A 19,575-nucleotide genomic window follows, 5' to 3' on the forward strand; every position below is an offset into this window, starting at 1 on the left:
TGCGCCTATGTGTGTGAGTGTGCATATCTGTGTGTGTTGTGTGTGTGTGTGCATGTGTGTCTGTGTGTGAGTGTGCATATCTGTGTGTGTTATGTGTGTGTGCATGTGTGTCTGTGTGTGAGTGTGCATATCTGTGTGTGTTGTGTGTGTGCATGTGTGTCTGTGTGTGAGTGTGCATATCTGTGTGTGTTGTGTGTGTGTGCATGTGTGTCTGTGTGTGAGTGTGCATATCTGTGTGTGTTGTGTGTGTGTGCATGTGTGTCTGTGTGAGTGTGCATATCTGTGTGTGTTGTGTGTGTGCATGTGTGTCTGTGTGTGAGTGTGCATATCTGTGTGTGTTGTGTGTGTGTGCGTGCATGTGTGTCTGTGTGTGAGTGTGCATATCTGTGTGTGTGTGTGCATGTGTGTCTGTGTGAGCGTGCATATCTGTGTGTGTGTGTGCGTGTGTGTGTGTGAGTGTGCATATCTGTGTGTGTGCGCATGTGTGTCTGTGTGTGAGTGTGCATATCTGTGTGTGTTTGTGTGTGTGCATGTCTGTGTGTGAGTGTGCATATCTGTGTGTGTGTGTGCATGTGTGTCTGTGTGTGAGTGTGCATATCTGTGTGTGTGTGCGCATGTGTGTCTGTGTGTGAGTGTGCATATCTGTGTGTGTTTGTGTGTGCGCGTGTGTGTGTGAGAGTGTGCATATCTGTGTGTGTGTGCATGTGTGTGTGTGAGTGTGCATATCTGTGTGTGTGTGTGCATGTGTGTCTGTGTGTGAGTGTGCATGTCTGTGTGTGTTTGTGTGTGTGCATGTCTGTGTGTGAGTGTGCATATCTGTGTGTGTGTGTGCATGTGTGTCTGTGTGTGAGTGTGCATATCTGTGTGTGTGTGCATGTGTGTCTGTGTGTGAGTGTGCATATCTGTGTGTGTGTGCGCATGTGTGTCTGTGTGTGAGTGTGCATATCTCTGTGTGTTTGTGTGTGTGCATGTCTGTGTGTGAGTGTGCATATCTGTGTGTGTGTGCATGTGTGTCTGTGTGTGAGTGTGCATATCTGTGTGTGTGTGCGCATGTGTGTCTGTGTGTGAGTGTGCATATCTGTGTGTGTTTGTGTGTGTGCGTGTGTGTGAGAGAGTGTGCATATCTGTGTGTGTGTGCGCGCATGTGTGTGTGTGAGTGTGCATATCTGTGTGTGTGTGTGTGCGTGTCTGTGTGTGAGTGTGCATATCTGTGTGTGTTGTGTGTGCGTGCATGTGTGTCTGTGTGTGAGCGTGCATATCTGTGTGTGTGTGCGCATGTGTGTCTGGTGTGAGCGTGCACGTACTCGCAGTCCTGGGTCGGGCACAGCTTTGCTGAAGCTGCCGTGGCTCGTCCTCCTGCTTGCCTTTGGGACACAGAGGAACTGGTCTGACCAGGATGTGTGTCCATCTGAATGGCCGCGTCCTCAGAAAGATCTGGCCAACGCAGTGACATCATGACACTGGAATTCCTTTCACTCTGGAAGACGTGGAAACAGCTGCACACGATTCTGTAAGGTCTGGTAGCTGTAATTCTCCATGTTTATGGAATTTTCTTTTACCTTAAAGTACATTAAAAATACTGACGTGGCAAAATAAATAACCTCTATTCTTTTTTATTTAAAGCAAGAAGTCTCTTGAATCTGTATTTGTTTTTCTATTTAAAACCAAACCCCCAAGGAAAGCCCAAGCACACCAAGTTCCTCAGTGCTCCACGCACCTCTGTGGTCCCCAGCAGGGACGGCAGCTTCCCCGGGGTCCCCCAGGGCACAGGCAGCCCCCTGGACCCCTCCCCTCAGCTCTGCACACAGTGGGGAACAGAGCTGGTGCCGCAGCCCTGCAGTGTGTCCAGATGGGAAGCCCGTATTCGGCTGTGTTGCCATGTCTTACACCCCCCGGCCGGGCTCACCACATGCACGATGGGCTTCTGGACGCAGGAATAATTCAAAAGCAGAAGGCTTTGGCACAATCGCTCTTACTCTGTTTGCAGAAGAGAGTTGCCATCCGCACAGAAAATTATAGTTTCTGTGCATGTGGGTTTGGAATTTGAACAAGAAGTGGCTTTGTCCTGGAAACGCTTTATCATAGCTGAAAATTACGACTTCTTTCTTTGCCACATCACCAGCTGCACAGAAGGCTCAGCGAGAGGAAAGCTCTGTGTTCACTGCTTGCAAAATGCAAAAGCCACATCAGGGACGTGGCCGTCATCTGAACCAGCATCTTGTCTGGAAATAATTATGCCTCACGAAGAAAGCTAAGGAAATCTGCAGTGCACAAAATACAACATCCAGACCCCAACGAAGGCGACAACATTCCCTTATGCTTTGGACCAGCTGGGCCTAAGACCCTCGGGGTGTAAAAAGCAGGTTTTGCCCACAGCCCACAGCTTCAATTCGAAACAGAATCCGATAAAATAAAAATTAAAAAAAAAAAAAAAGAAACCGAATCAAAGTCACGTTCATTACCCTGTTAAATAATGATGTATACATGAGGAGGGAAGCTTCCAATAAACTGAAAAATCATCTTTTATTGCTCAGTTTGAGACCGCGATTCTCGTAGCACTAAAACCATTCCAGATTCTTCTAGCATGTTCCTTCTGTCTACACAAGGGGCATGTGATTAAAAAATATGTAGACTTTGCAGACCCCATTCATCAGTTGGGAAACTGAGACACAAAAGAGGCATGAGGTTCCTCATTCGGTCTGGACTCAGTTCCTTTCCCAAATCGAAGAAACTGTCCCATCCTGCTGACCACGTGGGGAGTTTTGTGGCTAATGCACGCTGCGTCCGGGGCTGTGGGAAATGTGGGATGGGGCAGCGTGTCCTGCTTCCATGCCCTGACACGTCTCTTCCTCTGTATTCTGCCCACAAAGGGACAACGGGGTTCACAGCCTCAGCCCAGGGGGTGAGCTACACGAGTCCTGTAGAGAACAAGCCAGACGCGCATCCAGTGTTGAGTCTCACAACAAACTAGGCTCTGATAAGATTGCGCCCTTAGGAGCGAGATGGGAAAGCGTGTAGGTGTACCCGGCTCCTGCCCTTGTCTCAGCTGCGTTTGAGAACACAGATGCATGGGGAGAGGGGGTGGGGAAGCCAGGGTCTGGGGGAAGGGGGCTGGGGAATTACTGTTTGATCTGCACAGTTTCCGTTTTGAAGGATGGAAAGAGTTCTGGGGATGGAGGGTGGTGATGAGAGTCCAACAACATGGAGGTACCTAACGCCACTGAACTCACGGCACACTTATAAATGGTTTAAAAGGATACCTTTTATGTTCTGTGTGTTTTGCCACAATTAAAAAATACATTTAAAAAAAAGCTGGGGGGGGACTTCCCTGGCGGTCCAGTGGTTAAGACTCCACGCGTCCACTGCAGGAGGCACGGGTTCAATCCTTGCTCAGGGTACTAAGACCCTGCATGCCACATGGCCCGGCCAAAAAAATAAATAAATAAAAATTAGAAAGAAATAAAAAAATAAAACCGCTAGATGACATAAAAAAAAAAAAAAGCTAGTGGGTAAGTCTACCTCAAGGAATCAGGATTCCTTCTCCTGCCCCGTGCACAGTTCTGTATCCTCTCCTGTTGCCTGGCAGGCAGACTTGTGAATACGACGGAATTTCACTCCTGGCTTTAAGTTGCTTATACGGTAAAGATAAAGGGATTTTATGGATGTAATTCAGGTCCCTAATCAGTTGACTTTGAGGTCATTAAAAGGAAGATCTTCCTGGGTGGGCCTGACCTAACCAGGGGAGCCCTTTAACAGAGGACTTCCTGAGAAGAGAGATTTGAAGCAGCGGCTCTCTTGTCTGCTGAGCGGCAGGGAAGGGGGGTCCTGTAGGAGCTCTAGAGCCACAGCCATACAGTCACAGGGACCTGAGTGCCACCAACGTGGCACTCAAGTTGAGCGCTTGGAAGGGGACCCTCGATTCCAGCCAGAGGAGACCCTGCAGGGGCCCCGCTACCTCGCGTGTGGACTCCTGACCACAGGACCTGTGGGTTACCGTGTTTGTGCTGTGAGTGGCGGAGTCTGCGGTGCTCTGGCGGCAGCAGCAGGAGACGAATGTGACCTGTGGTCGCCTCACCGGGCCTCTGCTGTGGTACACTCGCCGGGTGCGGCCTCTCCCTGGAATCCCACGGCCAAAGGTGCCCACCCAGCAAGAGGGAAGCATTGCGTGGGAGACAGGTGCAGACGACCTTGCTTTATTTTGATTCAGTAAATGTGGAGCTGAAAGAATCCAGAGGAAGAGCCCAGCCGAGCTCGCGTCCTACAAACACATCGGCCTCTCAGACGAGACAAAGGCGTGGGTCTTAATAAACACATTTTCATGCTTTACATCGACTCTCCCAAGTGTGGATCTGACCTTGGGGACCGCTCTCTTCTCCTGTGGCCATCCCGGGATGAGGAGAGAGCCGAGTTGTCCGTGCTTGGAGCTCGGAAGCATTGAAAGGGAAGGTGGAAACAGCAGCAAGAGGACGTGGACGACGTCTGTGGCCGCAGGCGAGTCACCTGGTTCCTCATCTCTGCGTCTACAGAATGGAATAATCAGAGCGGAGCATCAGGGGGTCTCCTCCGGGCTGTGGGGAACGCGATGCATCCGGGAGCTGTGGTCCTCGCGGCCGCACTTCTATCCTGCGGACTTCGCGCCAGATCCAAGGTGTTCCTGACGAAGCAAGCACGTACTGGGCCAGGAGCCGGCAGGAGGTTGCTGGACCTGCAACCCCTGTGAAGTCAAGGCCATTGAGTCGCCAGCGGCCTCTCGTGTGGGACAGAAGCTGAGTGCGTGAATGAGCAAACGAGCGTACATTTAACCAGGCCTCCTGGTCTCTGGAGCTGGAAGGCAGCCGTGAAATCAAGGTGCGCGGTAGCTGGTCCGGGACCCCCGGGCCCGCACGCGGCGCCCCGGCCCCACCCAGTCTGCTTCCACTCCGGTCCTCCCACGGTCCGCCCCCCCCCATGGGAGCCCGAGCGCTGTCTTGGACATCAAATCAGACCATGTCGCCGCCCCCCTACTTAAGATCCTCCAAGGCCTTCCCACCTTCCCCGCGTAACCCACGCACCCCTTACCTGTCTGTGTCGCCGGCAGCCGCCCGCCTCTCCGCTTGGGTTCCTGAGCATTCTGAGCCGGTTCCTGCAACGTTGCTCTCGCCTCTGCTGGAACCCTTTTCCACCCTCTCTTGTCATCCAGGCTTATCCTCAGAGAGCCCTTCCCCGGGCAAACTAAGTGCCCCGCGCCCCCCACCCCCCGAGGATTCTCCATCACATACAGCCGAGCAGCGTTTCTCAACCAGGGGAGAAGGAAAGCTGGAAAGAACCTCGAGGGGTTGGACTGAAACTAGAAATATCGGTATGAACTCATGCAGTGTGTGTGTGCGTGTGTGCGCGCGTGTGTGCGTGTGCACGCGCGCGTGTGTGTGCGTGCGTGTGTGTGTGCGCGCACAGAATTAGGCTTGGAAATTTTTACAGACGTCTATGTGTGTGAACGTGGGTATATATGTGTATATATATGTATATTTCTGTGTATGTGTGCATATATCTGTTTTCACACACTTGTGTATGTACACACGTACATATACCTACACATATTTCCAACCTCTGTCAGCTGAAAGGGCCTAGAAGCAATGACAGCCCAGTAGGAACAGGCACAACCAGCACTCAGGTCTTGGTTGGAGCCAGGGCTGCTTCCAGGGCTGGAGTAGGAAAAGTACAAGATAAGCCTGAAACATCTTTTTGTGCCAAAAAGTAAGGAAGCACGCAAGAACGATGGGAACATGTCAAAAGGACACAAGAACCAGCTTGAGGGGGCTCCCGCTGGCTGATTTTTAGAATAGTTTAAGCATCAAAAGAAATAATCGGATTACAACCCACTGTATGAGATAGGAATCTGTGAGTCCCTACTGATAAAAATAAGTAAGTAAATAAATAAACACATGAAGAGAAGGGAAAGCTGTTCTTACAGCAGAATGCCAACCAATAGATGTAGAAGGAACAATGGAAATAAGTACTACTAGGCAACAATAAGAGTAGTGGTCGACACATGTGTATGTCACTGGTGGGTGGAGGTGTGATGAGAAACAGGATATTGGCAAAATATTGGACCATCTCCCCACAAAATGATTAACCAGATGCAAGGAGGGAAGGGGCAGACACAGCCTGACTCGTGATCAAGGTCACAGCACCGCAGCTGGGACAGGCGGGCACCGTGAACACAGCATCGTTGCAGGGGTGTTCCTGCTGGTGGAGGGGCCTGTGCCCTTGACGACTGTCAAGGATCCTAGAGGCGGGAAGGCTGGGGACTGGTCCGGATGGAAAGAGCCTAGTGGGGCCGAAGACCCACCGCAGTGTGTGCTCCGTGCAGGAGCCTCCGTGGGGAAGGGAAAGAGAGCCTGCTGAGCCAGCCAGTGAGACGTGAGCAAGGCCTGCAGGTGGGATGGCTGTGCTGTGTGGACTTCTGCCTTGGAGAGTCATGTGTGGCGGTGGAGGGGAGGGTCCTTGTTGCTAGGAGGTGCCAGGGAGAATATTTAGGGGTGATGGGACATGAGGTCAGGAAGACTATCAATCTGCATATCATCTATCTATCTATCTATCTATCATCTATCCATCTATCATCTATCCATCCATCATCTATCTATCCATCTGTCTCCCTATCTATCATCTGTCTATCTGTCTATCGTCTATCCATCCACCTATCCATCATCTCCCTATCTATCATCTATCTATTGTCTAACCATCCATCTATCCATCATCTCCCTATCTATCATCTATTTATCTATCTATCTGTCTATCCATCTATCGTCTATCCATCTATCAGAGAGAGAAGGTGATGAAACAATGCAGAAACATTAATAATTATTAACAATTAATTACATAATTGATAACCATATTAAAAATTTGGAAATCTAGGTGAAGGTAATTCTTTGTACTATTCTTACTTTTCTGTGCATTGGAAACTACTTCAAAATAATACTAAAAATGGATATGGTAATGCCTTCTCTATGCACCTTCCAGGGTTTTTGAAAAGACCAGACAAAGTCATGTTAAATCTCTATTAAAAGGTGTTTTAATGCAAAAATATGTAATTATCTTGATAATATATCTGCCTATTTGTTTATTACCCATTTTCCTGAACGAGAATGGCCGCTCCACATGAGATCAGGGCCCTTGTCCTCTTATTTCCTGTTGTTTCCCCTCCATGCCTAAAACACAATAAATATCTGTAGAATACATAAGCGAATCACAGAAATTAGCTCAAATTTTCACTTGTCATCATGATAGTACCATGGTGTAAATGTTAATAAAGAGAAAATGTGGGGCTTCCCTGGTGGCGCAGTGGTTGAGAATCTGCCTGCCAATGCAGGGGACACGGGTTCGAGCCGTGGTCTAGGAAGATCCCACATGCCGCAGAGCAACTGGGTCCGTGAGCCACAATTACTGAGCCTGCGCGTCTGGAGCCTGTGCTCCACATGCAACAAGAGAGGCCGCGATAGTGAGAGGCCTGCGCACCACAATGAAGAGTAGTCCCCGCTTGCCACAACTAGAGAAAGCCCTTGCGCAGAAACAAAGACCCAACACAGCCATAAATAAATAAATAAATAAATAAATAAAGTTTAAATAAAGAGAAAATGTAATCGATTTTCTCTTAGAAACCTTTATAATCTAATAGTCTATTGATTTCCTACTCAAATAAGTACTGATACGTGACTACGTAGATACTGGTATGTAATTAAGTATATTCATTTGCGTGACAGAATTTGATCTCCCTTAACACAGGGGTTGAAGATAACTGCCAGTTAAACAGAGCAGATAAAACCTGAGGAATAAGTATGCATTTTCTACTACAGACACATACTCCAACGGACACTGACAAGACCTGAGGAGGCCAGGGTATCGCCCTGCTCAGAACTAGGATTTGGGTTTTGTACCGTCCCACGAGCCACCACTGTGAGTCTCAGAGTAAAGAAGTGATCTACAGAGACCCTTTTCTTTTTTTTTTTTTTTTTAATTTTATGTATTTATTTTTGGATCTGTTGGGTCTTCGTTGCTGTGCGCGGGCTTTCTCTAGTTGCGACGAGCGGGGGCCAGAGACCCTTTCCTAGCAGACAGATCCTCTCGTTGTATAACAGTTTGGGTGAATTTTCAAGGTTGATGCAAAGTCACAGCTGGACCAGTGAGGGAGGGAAGAAGAACAAAGAAACATTGGTTCCTCTCAGAGCCAATCAATGTGAATGATTTTCCAGTTTGTCACTCCAACTGCTAGAACGTTCCAGGGAGTTGGAATTTGCCCCATTGCTCAACTGGGAGAATCTGGTCCTTTTAAAAGGACAACTTCAGCCTCTAAAGTCCTAAGATGTAGTCTGAAGACATAAAAGTGTCTGATACAAGAGCACTGTGTAGCGCTTTCACTCTCTCTTATTAAAAATACACACTACAGAAAAAATTCTTTCCTTTTTTCTCTATTCCTCTTCAGGGTACCTTCCTAAACCTCCACAACCCACAAGTCACAGTCACTCCTGAGATTCCCTATTTTCTTTTTCTCTAACTAGGGAAATGCCTTATTCCACCACTTTCCGTTCCTGCCTTTCACTTTAAAACTGTTGGTTTAATCTAGGAATATGGATTTAAAATAATCTTAGAAACTGAGAAAGAATTTAGCTGTATAGGGATATAAAACCTGGAGAACACCCTCAGTATTTCAAGATTAAATAGAATCATGGATTCAGGTAGAGAATCTCCTGCACCATGAAAATTCTAACATGTGGATGAGTAATGTGACTAAAATATCTTTATTTATGTATCTGGCTCCATTTTGTTTCTATGTGTATTTGGCCTTTTCCTTCTCACCTACATCTAATTTGTGTCATTTTGTTGAATTTTGCATATCTCTTTAGTTCACCTTAACTTCTATTTGTGTATGTAATACCCACGTTTCCAACCAACTTGTGAGCAATCTTTAGTTACATTTTATTTACTGCAGAATCATCAACAGAGGCACTGTAATATCAAAATCACTTTCATAAGCCATCTGTTGACAATATTCTAGATCTTCCTGGAAGTCATATCTTGTTAAAAGTGTGATTCATACAAACCAGATGTCCAACGATATGGAAATAGCTTAGTAAATGACGGTACTTCAAGATCATGGAATATTACGCTGCCATTAAAATTATAAAATTATAATTATATGGTCTATTTTGAAACATAGAACCATATAATAGCTTATGGAAAAATAATACATAAAGTATATATACACTTTGATTATAACTATGTTAAATATTTATATATCAGAGAAAGAGTTAAAGATAATATGCAAAAATGGTGCCTGGCTCATTCTAGGGCCTAAGCGGTTTTCTTATTCCTCTTTCTTTCCTTTTCGTTCTGTTCCCTCAAATAAATACTCCATGATCTGTTGGCTGGTAGATCTCTAGAACCAAACCAAGGAATAAGAATCTACATTTCTTTGCTCCCTAGTTTTCAGTTTTCTCTCCCATAATAAATTTCTAGGAAAATCACTGTTAGAACATTGATATTTCTAGAACTGGATAACTGGATTTAGTTACTCTAAAATCAGCAGACAATTTTGCTAATGGAATAATATACATGTTCATTGACTGTAGTAAAAAATGGAATGATATATGTTTGTTGACAATAGAAAAAAAGTGGAATAACATTGATACATTTCTGTTGACTGTATTAAAAACTAAAGTTGAATAATCCTTTCAAGCCCATTGTAGCTAAAAGAGGGAAACATAGGGGGTTTAATTCGTTGTCAAATGATAATAGTATGTAAAACACACAACAACAAAAACAAAACCCCCAAGCTACCTTGCCAAAATCTCAGGGCAAACAGATCTTCAAACCAGAGCAACGGGACTGGCAAGGGCAGGGACCTCAGATTCGCTGTCCAGAGACTCACACATTTGATTTCCTACCTGCGGGAGCAGTGCATTCACCTGTTTAGGAACGACACATAGATTTGGTCTGTTTAACGATGAGTGATAGTCACGTCCTCCATAAGCCGTGGAAGTAGGTTAGACCCAGGTACAATCAGTCTGAATTAGCATGATTCATGGGGTGTCATTACTCCTGAGTTCACTCGGCGACCCGAGGCTGAACCAGGGACTGAGACCCGCACGTGCATTATTAATTCTTCCACAGACCTGGCCAGGCAAAGCGGGGCATGTTCCCAACAATTATAACTCACTGCTCAGAGACGGGAGCTGAGTTCACCGAAACTGGGGCGTGAGAGCTGAGACTCACAGACACGGCCAGCGTCCTGGTCATCACACCGTCAGGGGCTGGTGTTGTGACACATTCTCTACCCAGGACTCGAAATATTATGAAGAATTTAATTTCACATGATAACTTTATGTAATAGGTAAACAATCGTGCTGATCTTCATTTTTCACTCTTTGACCTGAGCCCTAGGGAAATGTGCTCTGGCAAAGAAAAAGGAAGTGCATACCTACTCTTCATGTAGTCAGTATTCAAACCTCAAGAATAATTGCAAAGCAAAGAAATCAACTAAGCAAGTCAGCCCCAAACTTGGTGGCTTTGAAAACATAATCATTATTTATTATCTCCCCCGGTTTCCATAGATCAGGAATTTTGAGGTGGTCCATCTGGGCAGTTCCGGCTCCCATGAAGTTTGCCATCAGTTTTTGGCCAGGCCCACAGTCATCCGGTGGCTGGGCCCCTCTCCAGGCGGTTCCCCCCAGTGGATGGCAAGATGGTGCCGGCTGTTGGCCGGGGGGGCCTCAGCTCCTCCCCACGTGCTCCTCTCTGCAGAGCTGCTCTCACAACACCTGGTGGCCGTTCCCCCCAGAGCCAGCAAGTCAAGAGTCTAGGTCAATGGCCCTCAACTGGGGGCCGTTTTGCCCCCTCACTCCAAGGACATTCAGCAATGTCTGGAGACATTTCTGAGTTTTACAACCGAGTAGGAGGTGCTACTGGCGTCTAATGGGTAGAGGCTAGGGATGCTACTAAACATCTTATAATGCACAGAACATCCCCCCACAATAAAGAATTATGTGGTCCAAAATGTTCATGGTGCCACCGTTGAGAAATCTGGGTTACAGGTGGAAGCGGCGATGTCTTTCACGGCCTGGCCTTGGAAGCCCTACACTGTCACTTCTCTGTATTCTCTTGGTCACACAGGGCCGGCCCTGATGCCGTGTGGGAGGGACCACACAGGGGTGCAGATGCTGGGCGACAAGGATTATTGCGGGTTCATCTTGGAGGTTCGTTAACACAGCACTAAGTCTTGAGAGTGGTCGTCTTTCTGCAGCGGGACTTTTTTCCCTCTCTCTGCTTGTCTATATTTTCTGAATTTATGGAATAAGAATGTACATTAATATAATAACATATACCTGTAACATTACATAATGCAAAATAAACATCAAAAACAATGCATTAAATCCCTGTAACACTACCTAGTGTTTTGTGAGATATTATCCGCTGAGAATCACTGGGTCATTGGCCCAACATAAATGATAAACTGACATTACAGGATGTTTTTAATAAGAAGGTCAGACAGCAGCCAGGAGGGGTGGTTGGGATTCCTATTGTCCCCTTTGGTGAGAAGATAGAGCCGTTATTCCTGAGCATCTAGAGGCCACTGCTTCCTGGAAGCCTAGTACCATCCGGGCTCTGACGAGCGCTTTCCTTGGTGCCCATTTTCTCTCTAAATCCGATTTTCCTGTTTCAAAATTTCAAGTAAAGCCAAACCACCAGGCAACACTGTTATAGAAACTTTAGCTGACACTGTCCGTCCATTTTCTCTTATCTGAACAAGTTATTATTCAGATTGCCTCTGACTCAAAGGGTAAATTCCCTTCCTCCTCTGCAAGGCTGGTTGGTGGTCCAGCAGGGTGCACTGGGTTTAATCCTTCTTCTCTCATCTGGGGCCCTGCTCCATCGGTCACTCCCGTTCTCGGGTCATCATCAACTTCTCCCTCACTATTGGCCAGTTCTTCTCAGCACATAAATGCACTTAAATCTTTCCATTCATTAAAATAGTAATAATAAAATGGTACACGTCTTCCTTCTCTCCCACATCCACCACTGGCTAGTGTCCAATTTCTTCTCTCCCCCAACTTCCTACAGAGATGTCTATACTCCCTGCTTTCACTTCTTCACCCCCAGAGCCTTCTTGTCCTCCCCAAGGTCAACACGCAGTCAAGGCAGAGATTTTTCGCTTGTATTTGCCCGTGTTTCTCAAAGACCGGCCCCACTCACTTGCAGTAGAGTCATCTGGAGGTCGACTGAGCTGAACCTCTTGGGTAGGGGTCGGGCAGGACTTTGCAGTTTTGAGGAGCTCTCGGGACTCACGGTCACCAAAGTCTAAGAACCACCATCTGGCCTCATAGGTGAGAGACCTTCTTCCCACAAACTGTTATGTCGATGCTGCTTTCAAAGGCAGAACTGGGTCTGACTTGCAGCAGAAGTTCTTGTGATGTGAAATCACATATAACGAGAAGGAAAAAGACAGACTACAAACACACATTTTTGTCCTGAAGAACATTTTTAAAGTTTGATCTCACTTCCTTTTTCTTTTTTCAATACCTACTTACAATAGAAATTGAAATTAGTCTTGGCGTTTCGGTGTGAAGGCGGAGGTGGAGGAGATTTGAATCTCTACCCAACAGCACATCTCAGAATGACCCATCTAATCCACCAGGGAGGGAATGACTGTGTAAACGTGGAAGTGGGTTTAGAAGATCAAAGTGTTTATCTTGAACTCTGTCACCTCATACCCTACTGCGTCAGATTTTATCCGTGACTTTAAGCGGGTGATATGGTTACCAATGTGCTGTCTTGAAAACCCTGACTTCTTTAAAAAGACAAAACTAAACTAACGTGTCAAACCAAACCAATGCCCTAATCTACTGGTTAAACATTTGCATTTCTGAAACCTGAAGGTCTCCGACCAGCGGCTGGCGGAGCCCTGGGATGCAGTTGTGGTGCCGACTTGGAGGAGATGGCAAAGGCCCGCCAGCACCAGGAGGAAAGCGCAGACTCCTGGGGTCCCTGTTCCCCAGGGAGGAATTCCTGGTAAGCCCGCCAGGACAGCCCCTCCGAGTCCCCCTGCTTCCGAGCAGACAGGGTCCTGTGTGCACAAGGCGGAGGCTCGGGGCCACTGCCACTGCCTGCGAACAGCCTGTCTCAGCTCATCCCCTTCTCGCTCAGGGCCCAGCACTGACCCCACAGCCCGGTCCTCTGGTGACAGGAGACAGGAGAAGTCTCCATCTGGCAGCCCCGTCAGATCAGACCATCCTTTCTGGGGAGGACACTGCTTTGCGCTGGCTTTCCATGGCAGTCCCGGCCCTTGGTTCCTGGGCATCCGTAGAACATGGAAGGCGATGACCCACGTCCCCCTGGCTCACCAGGTGACAAGCCCGAAGCAGCCCGCTGACTGCCTTGCTGAACACACTCGTTCAAAGCCACACAGAGGTCCAGTGTGAGTGGCACGCTGGCCTGACAGGAGCCGGATGTGGCTCAGAGGACCTTCTCGTCCTTATTTCCTCTTGCTCGCAGGCAGCCTTGTGGTGGAGAGGCCGGGCTAAAGCCGGCATCTAGGCATTTAGAGACATTAAAGGTAACTGGAGTGATGAAGAGAAGGAGGGATGTTATAAATGAGAAACTGGCAGCTCATTATGTCACCAACAGGGGGAAATGAAGGGTGCAGTTTCTGAGCAGGGAAGGGCTCTGTCCTCGGCAGGTAGACTGGGACCAGGTCTTGGCCAGGGTTCTAAAGGGCTCTTGGAAAAAGCAAAGGAGGTGTGGTTGGGGCTGGGTGGGGTGGGTTTTAATCCTTTTAAAAAAACCAGAACAATATTGTCGGTGCACTGGGTGAGATGGGCGGGGTAGAGGGAGCAGTTTTACAATTTTCAAAAAGTTTTCTCTCTCCTCCTGCTTCCCACCCCCAAACTGAAATGAAATCATTTGAGTCCAGAAGGATTCACAGTTAGGAGGGAGGCAGGTTCCTGAACCTCCGTTTGCAAGTTTGGAAGGCAGTGCCTCGGTTCGGTGCTGTGACAGACCGTGTCCTATTGGTCCGAGGGAGAAACTTTACCCCACAATTACTTGATTTGAAAAGAGGCTTTGCTATCTTCTAAAACATTCTGTGTTTAGGTTAGTAGACTTTCAACTTTTTAAAAACAGGAAAAGATTCTAGGCGTCTTTCCCAGGATATACAAATGCACATGTAAATTACCACAAAGAACACACAGGAGATGCTGCCACCGTAGAGAGAAAGCCTAGTTTGAAAGCAATTGTGGAAAAGTAGAAGTGAGGCCTGTCTTTACTTTGGCCTGTCATTACTGAGGAAAATAATTTAAAAAATCTAGAACACTGAAAATTGCGTCTTCTAAATCTGTATATTTTGAAGACATATATGGAGTATACATATATTTTTTAAAAGCATGAAAAGGGATAAATGGAGATGAAAATATTTTGTGGGGTGTTTTTGAAGACAGCGTGGGGAAAATGCTTCAATACAATGGTAAATTTTTGAAGCATATTACAAAATTGCACATAAATAAATGCTCCTCTTTGTCCTGTGTGGGATAGCTGGTCCCTGACCGTCCTGAAGCTCTCCGCACTCCATACACCCACAAATGAGGACCTGCACAGATGTCAGACACGGCCCATTAGGAGGAGCGAGGCGGAGCCACAACAATTTAGCCCAGGGAGGAAGAAAGAGCGTAGAAGCCACGTGCTTCTCTGGGATAACGGAGAACATCTGCCTCAGACTCACAAGGCTGGGAGGGCAGCTCGAAGGACAAAGACCTTGCCATCCTCCCTGGAGCACACTTGCTGCTTCTGGCCGGAATCCCTTTCCAGGGCTGGGGTGGGACCCCGTTTCCGCCTCCCCATCTCTGGATGGAAATCTCTGTAGTGGTCCACGTGCCAGCTCTGGGTGTCTGGTGGTGAGGCCGTCCAGACTCCGGGAAGCTGGCCTTCTTGAGAAAGTCAGAGGGTTCAAGGCAGACGTATGACCAGAGGTGGGGGGCCAGGTATGGGGATAAGAGGGTCCTGGGGCACCGCTCTGGGTCCTTGAAACAAGCCACTGCCTGAAGACCCTGCGTTGGGCACTTCTTGGAGGGGAGACCCGTCTGAGAGGACGTAGCCTTTCCTCTGCTGCTCGTTCTTTCCATCTGGACGATTGAGTCTCCCTGCACTCCGTCTCTTCCTCTGCAAGCTTGTGTCTCTACTGGCTGGTCCAGGAGGCAACTCTGCTTTGCAGAGAGTGTTTTCAGGCCTCCCTCCTTTTTATAACATCTCAGAGAGGAGACGCAAAGAGTCTTGGCTACTGAGTGTCTTTCACACTGTGGCCTGAGACACACTAGTGCGACGAGAAATCCATTTCATGAGTTGGAGGCAGCATGAAAGACAAACAAACAAAGCAAAACAGAAGGAGACACAGAAGGAAACAGGAATGAACTGAATTGAGTTGGAGCCGTCAGAGTACACGGCACAGAGTCAGGGTGAGTGTCATTTCCTGGAGTCTGTATGAACCTTTTGTTCACAGTAACGTCTACACCCGCACGTCTGGGTGCGTTGTGTTTGTGTTCTTGGTTAGGATGGGAGACTTGTGTCTGGGCTGTGGCCAAATGGGTTTGGAAGCCACCAGTTCAGGTAGGTGTTGCCTCCGTGGGGCTGCGCAGAGGACCTGTATTTGGTCTTCGCCCCTGCTTCCAGGCACAGACGTCCCACCAGCCCTGGAATTTCCCGAGTGATGAAGCGTGTCTGTTAGTCGCGACAAGCCCTTCCACTAAACCTGAGCTTGTGTTAATGAGGTGACTCTCGGTGGCCCCTGGGCAGCTTTAGGACGGACGGAGACTGGTAGTCAGAGGAGACAACCGGGTGATTAGGGGGTTGGCACTTTCAGCCCCAGCTCTGACCTTTGGGGAGGGGAGAGGGGCTGCAGATTTCTAATCACCAGTGGCCAGTGATGTCAGCAGTCATGCCTATACAGCAAATGCCCCACAAAACCCCTGAACAGTGGGGTTCAGGGAGCTTCAGGTTGGTGAACACACTGAGGTCCTGAGGGGCATGCGCCCCCAGAAGGCACAGAGGCTCTGCATCCCTCCCCACCTGTTGCCCTGTGCCTCTCTTCCATTGGGTCGTCCCTGATTTGTACCCTTTGTAATAAACCAATATATGTAAGTAACGTGCTTTTCCAAGTTCTTTGAGTCATTCCAGTGAATCATCAAACCCGAGGGGGGTGGGTCACAGGAAGCCCCAGGCCTGTAGTCGGCCGGGCAAAAGGGGGGGTGGCCTGGGCACCTCATTTGTGGTTGGAGCCTGAAGTGAGGACAGTCTTGGGGGGGTCTGTGCTCACCCCGGGTGACAGTGTCAGAACTGAATTGAGTTGCAGGACACCCAGTGGGTGTTGGAGAGCTGGTCGTGGTGTGAAGAACCCCACGCATTTGGGGTCAGAAAAAGGACCACCCGGGGGCCAGAGGCGGAACGCGGTTCCACTGTGATCTGCCCCGTGTCGCCCGCAGCAGGCGGGCAGCACCAGGCCCCTGCCCCCGACGGTGAGTGACTTTACTCGCCCACCCCCTCAGGGACAAAGTCCAGGCGTGTTCCTGCTTGACCTGCCGGGAAGTCTGCCTCCTCTGGCTCAGGTAAGGCACGTGTTGTCTATTGTTTATTTAGCAGTTGACGACACACTGCCATAATACTGGCTACTGCTTTCTCGGTGGACTTCTCAACTCCTGAATGACGGGAGATGTTAGCAAAATGAGGCAAAAGCTGTCCCGTCTGTCCTGATTTTCTCTACCACTGTCCCACAGAAAGCCACAGAGGTAACTTTACATTTCCTAATGACCACTATGAAAAAGCAAAAAGAAATGAGCGGAAACTAATTCTAATAATTTATTTTAGGTAATCCAAAATATCCAAAATATTATCATTTCAACATGTAACTAACACAAAAAGATGATTGCTGAGATATTTTACATTCCTTTGTGCTGCTCCCTTTTTGATTCTTGTGTATATTTCACACTCACAGCACACCTCAGTTCAGAACTGGCCGTATTTCAGGTACTCACTAGCTACGTGTGGTGAGTGGCTATCGAGTTAGTGCAGCTCTACGTTGTCTAGCGCACAGAGAGGTTAAGCCGCTCTCCCAAGGCTACCCAGCTGATCAGAGGCCGAGCCACGATTCACATCTAGACAGCCTTGACCTGGGCCTGGGCCCGTGGTCCCTTTGCTGTGCCGCCCCTCTGTGCACGGCCACCACGGGCATGGCGTTCCTGATGCAAAGGGAAGGGCTCCTTGGATGGCGGAGGGGGCACCGTGGAGTGGTGACCTAAGCTGCCCAGACAGCATGGAAGAGGAAACACAGCAGGGAGAGGCTGGTGTGGCAGAGACCACCCTGAGTGTGAAGGGGGGGGTTCTGCAGGAGTTCAATGAAGGGCGACGTGAGAAGGTCATCGGTGGCTCGAAGCTGCAGATCTTGAAAGAGGAACGTAGCAGTGCTGCTGATCTCTGGACGTGCTGTGAAACGGCTGAAGGGAGAGGAAAGAAAAGCCATCGGCGTCATCGGAGCTAGGAGGTCAAGGAAGGCAGTGAGGGGAGGGTGTGAGCTGGAGGTGGTCAACGACTCAGGCAGCACGCGGATGGAGGGAGACCCTGTGAAGCCAGTGGTAACGTCCCCACCTGAAGCTGAACGCAGAGACAAAACACACTTGAAGAGAGCTGAAGAGCACAGACCGAGGAACCCATCAGGAAAGGCAAATTACGTAAGGAAACATGTGGCCGGGATACTGCGTAAAAGTCTGTGAGGTGGGGTTACAGCAAAGGCATTAAATGATGGATGGATTTTATCTGCATAAAAATGAAAAACCCCTGTACCTAGAAAAAGTTACAAACACGTTAAACATAGATGAAACACAGGATAAAATATTGCCACATGAAAGAACAAAGGTAATAAACAAGTTGTAAAGAATTCAAAACAAAATAGAAAGAAAGGCAAATCGTAAAAGGGCAGCTTGCGGAAAAACTACATGTGGCTAAGAAAAACAAGGAGAAAGACTTAGTCTCACTAGCAGCTAAAGAATTCAACATTGAAATGCACTCTTCACCTATCACATTGCAAAGGTGAAAAAAAATAACCAGGTGTGGATACGGGTTCGGGGAAAGAAGCACTTATATAAACTACTGATGAGAACGTACGTCCACTGGGGCAGTCTTTTTGGAGGGGATTTCAGTTCTGTTGCTATGTAACAGAAGACCGCCAAACCGGGTGGCTTCACAGCTATTTTATTACCTCAAGGGGTTCTGTGGATCTACTGGGCTTAGCTGGGTGGTCCTGATGCTGGACCTAGAGTCACCTGGGGGCTCCTGCTGGGCTGGAACATCCCAGGTTGCTCACGTACACGGCTGGCCTTGGAGCTGGCTGTGGGCTGGAAGCTCGGTTTGGAATGCCAACGGAAGCACCTCCACGTGCCTCTGTAGGGAGACTGGCAGTTAGGTTTTAAGAGAGGGTATCTCGGAGGCAAGTGTTTACGAGAGGCAGGAACGGAAGCCACCAGGCCAGTTAAAAGCTCTGTCTACGGGCCTAGCATCACTTCTACCATATTGCATTAGTCAAAGCAGGCCCAGGGCCCACCCACCGTGGTGGAGGAATAAACTTCACCTTGTGGTGGGGGAGGTACGTTACAGAAGAGCGTGTAGCGTGAGAGATGTTGCCACTATCTCTGGAAAATTCAGTATCCTGCAGAAGGCAATTAGACCATATTTATTAAAAATCCCTAGTGTCCGTACATCCTTTGTCCCAACAAATTCTGCTTCTGGAAATTAGTTGTAAATGCATAGTCGTAGATATTTCTGAAGACTTGGCTATTTAAAAATTGTTCTTCATAACATCAAGTGAAAAGGTATTCTCATGTCTTCAAATAGGAAATTGAGTGAGTAAATGCATGTGCAGATCTAAGCAAAGCAGCGTCCTGAGGTGGGGTTTCGGGGCTTGAAAGGAGGGGTAATGCTATTGGGTGCCGTTTTCCCCTTCCCGGCTTGGAGCCTCTCAGATACTCCTGAGCAGGGATTTTGGGGCAGCCGGGAGGTCTGCAGATGGGGTCTGTCGCCTGCTGAGCGCTAGAAGGAATCAGGGATTTTGAGGCTGTTCGAGAGCCTTCGTGGGGGATGAGCGTGAAAATGATCTCCCCAAATTCTGAATTATTTGTGGCAGTTGGAGCAGAGATTCTGCTTCGCAGAAGCCAGAACTAGCATGGCAGTTTAAAACAAAGGGGAGGCCATTTCTACTTCCCCGGAAAGAAGGACTTTCGACGACCTGAACGGGGACCCGAGGCACACGGTGGCCGAGCCCCTCTGCGCACCGGGAGTGGGCACGGTGACAGCCAGCCCGGTTCAGGCTGTGTGTCGCCCAGAACTTGGGGGACGTGCCCCTCCTCTGTGGGCCCTGGTGGTCCACGAGAACAGCGAGGGGTGAAGTCCAGGGCCCCCGGCACGGGGGCCCCACTGCCTGCTTCTCCCCCCTGCCTTCCTGCGTCAGCCTCACGTCAGGCAGTCCGTCTCCGCGTAGGGCCTCCGGGAGCGGGGGACACACATCGCCCT

The 19,575-nt window shown here is 48.5% G+C and overlaps 1 long non-coding RNA gene across 1 annotated transcript; it reads left to right on the forward strand.

Moving 5' to 3' along the window:
* The first annotated feature begins 5,252 nt into the window (after window positions 1-5,252).
* Window positions 5,253-13,814, forward strand: LOC309607759. The gene is made up of 3 exons (XR_014232535.1): window positions 5,253-6,416; window positions 12,909-13,041; window positions 13,177-13,814. It is a non-coding gene; the product is annotated as an uncharacterized lncRNA (long non-coding RNA).
* The last annotated feature ends 5,761 nt before the right edge of the window (window positions 13,815-19,575 follow it).

Source organism: Balaenoptera borealis, assembly GCF_965194805.1.
Source record: "Balaenoptera borealis genome assembly, chromosome: 12".
Classification (NCBI taxonomy): Eukaryota; Metazoa; Chordata; class Mammalia; order Artiodactyla; family Balaenopteridae; genus Balaenoptera; species Balaenoptera borealis.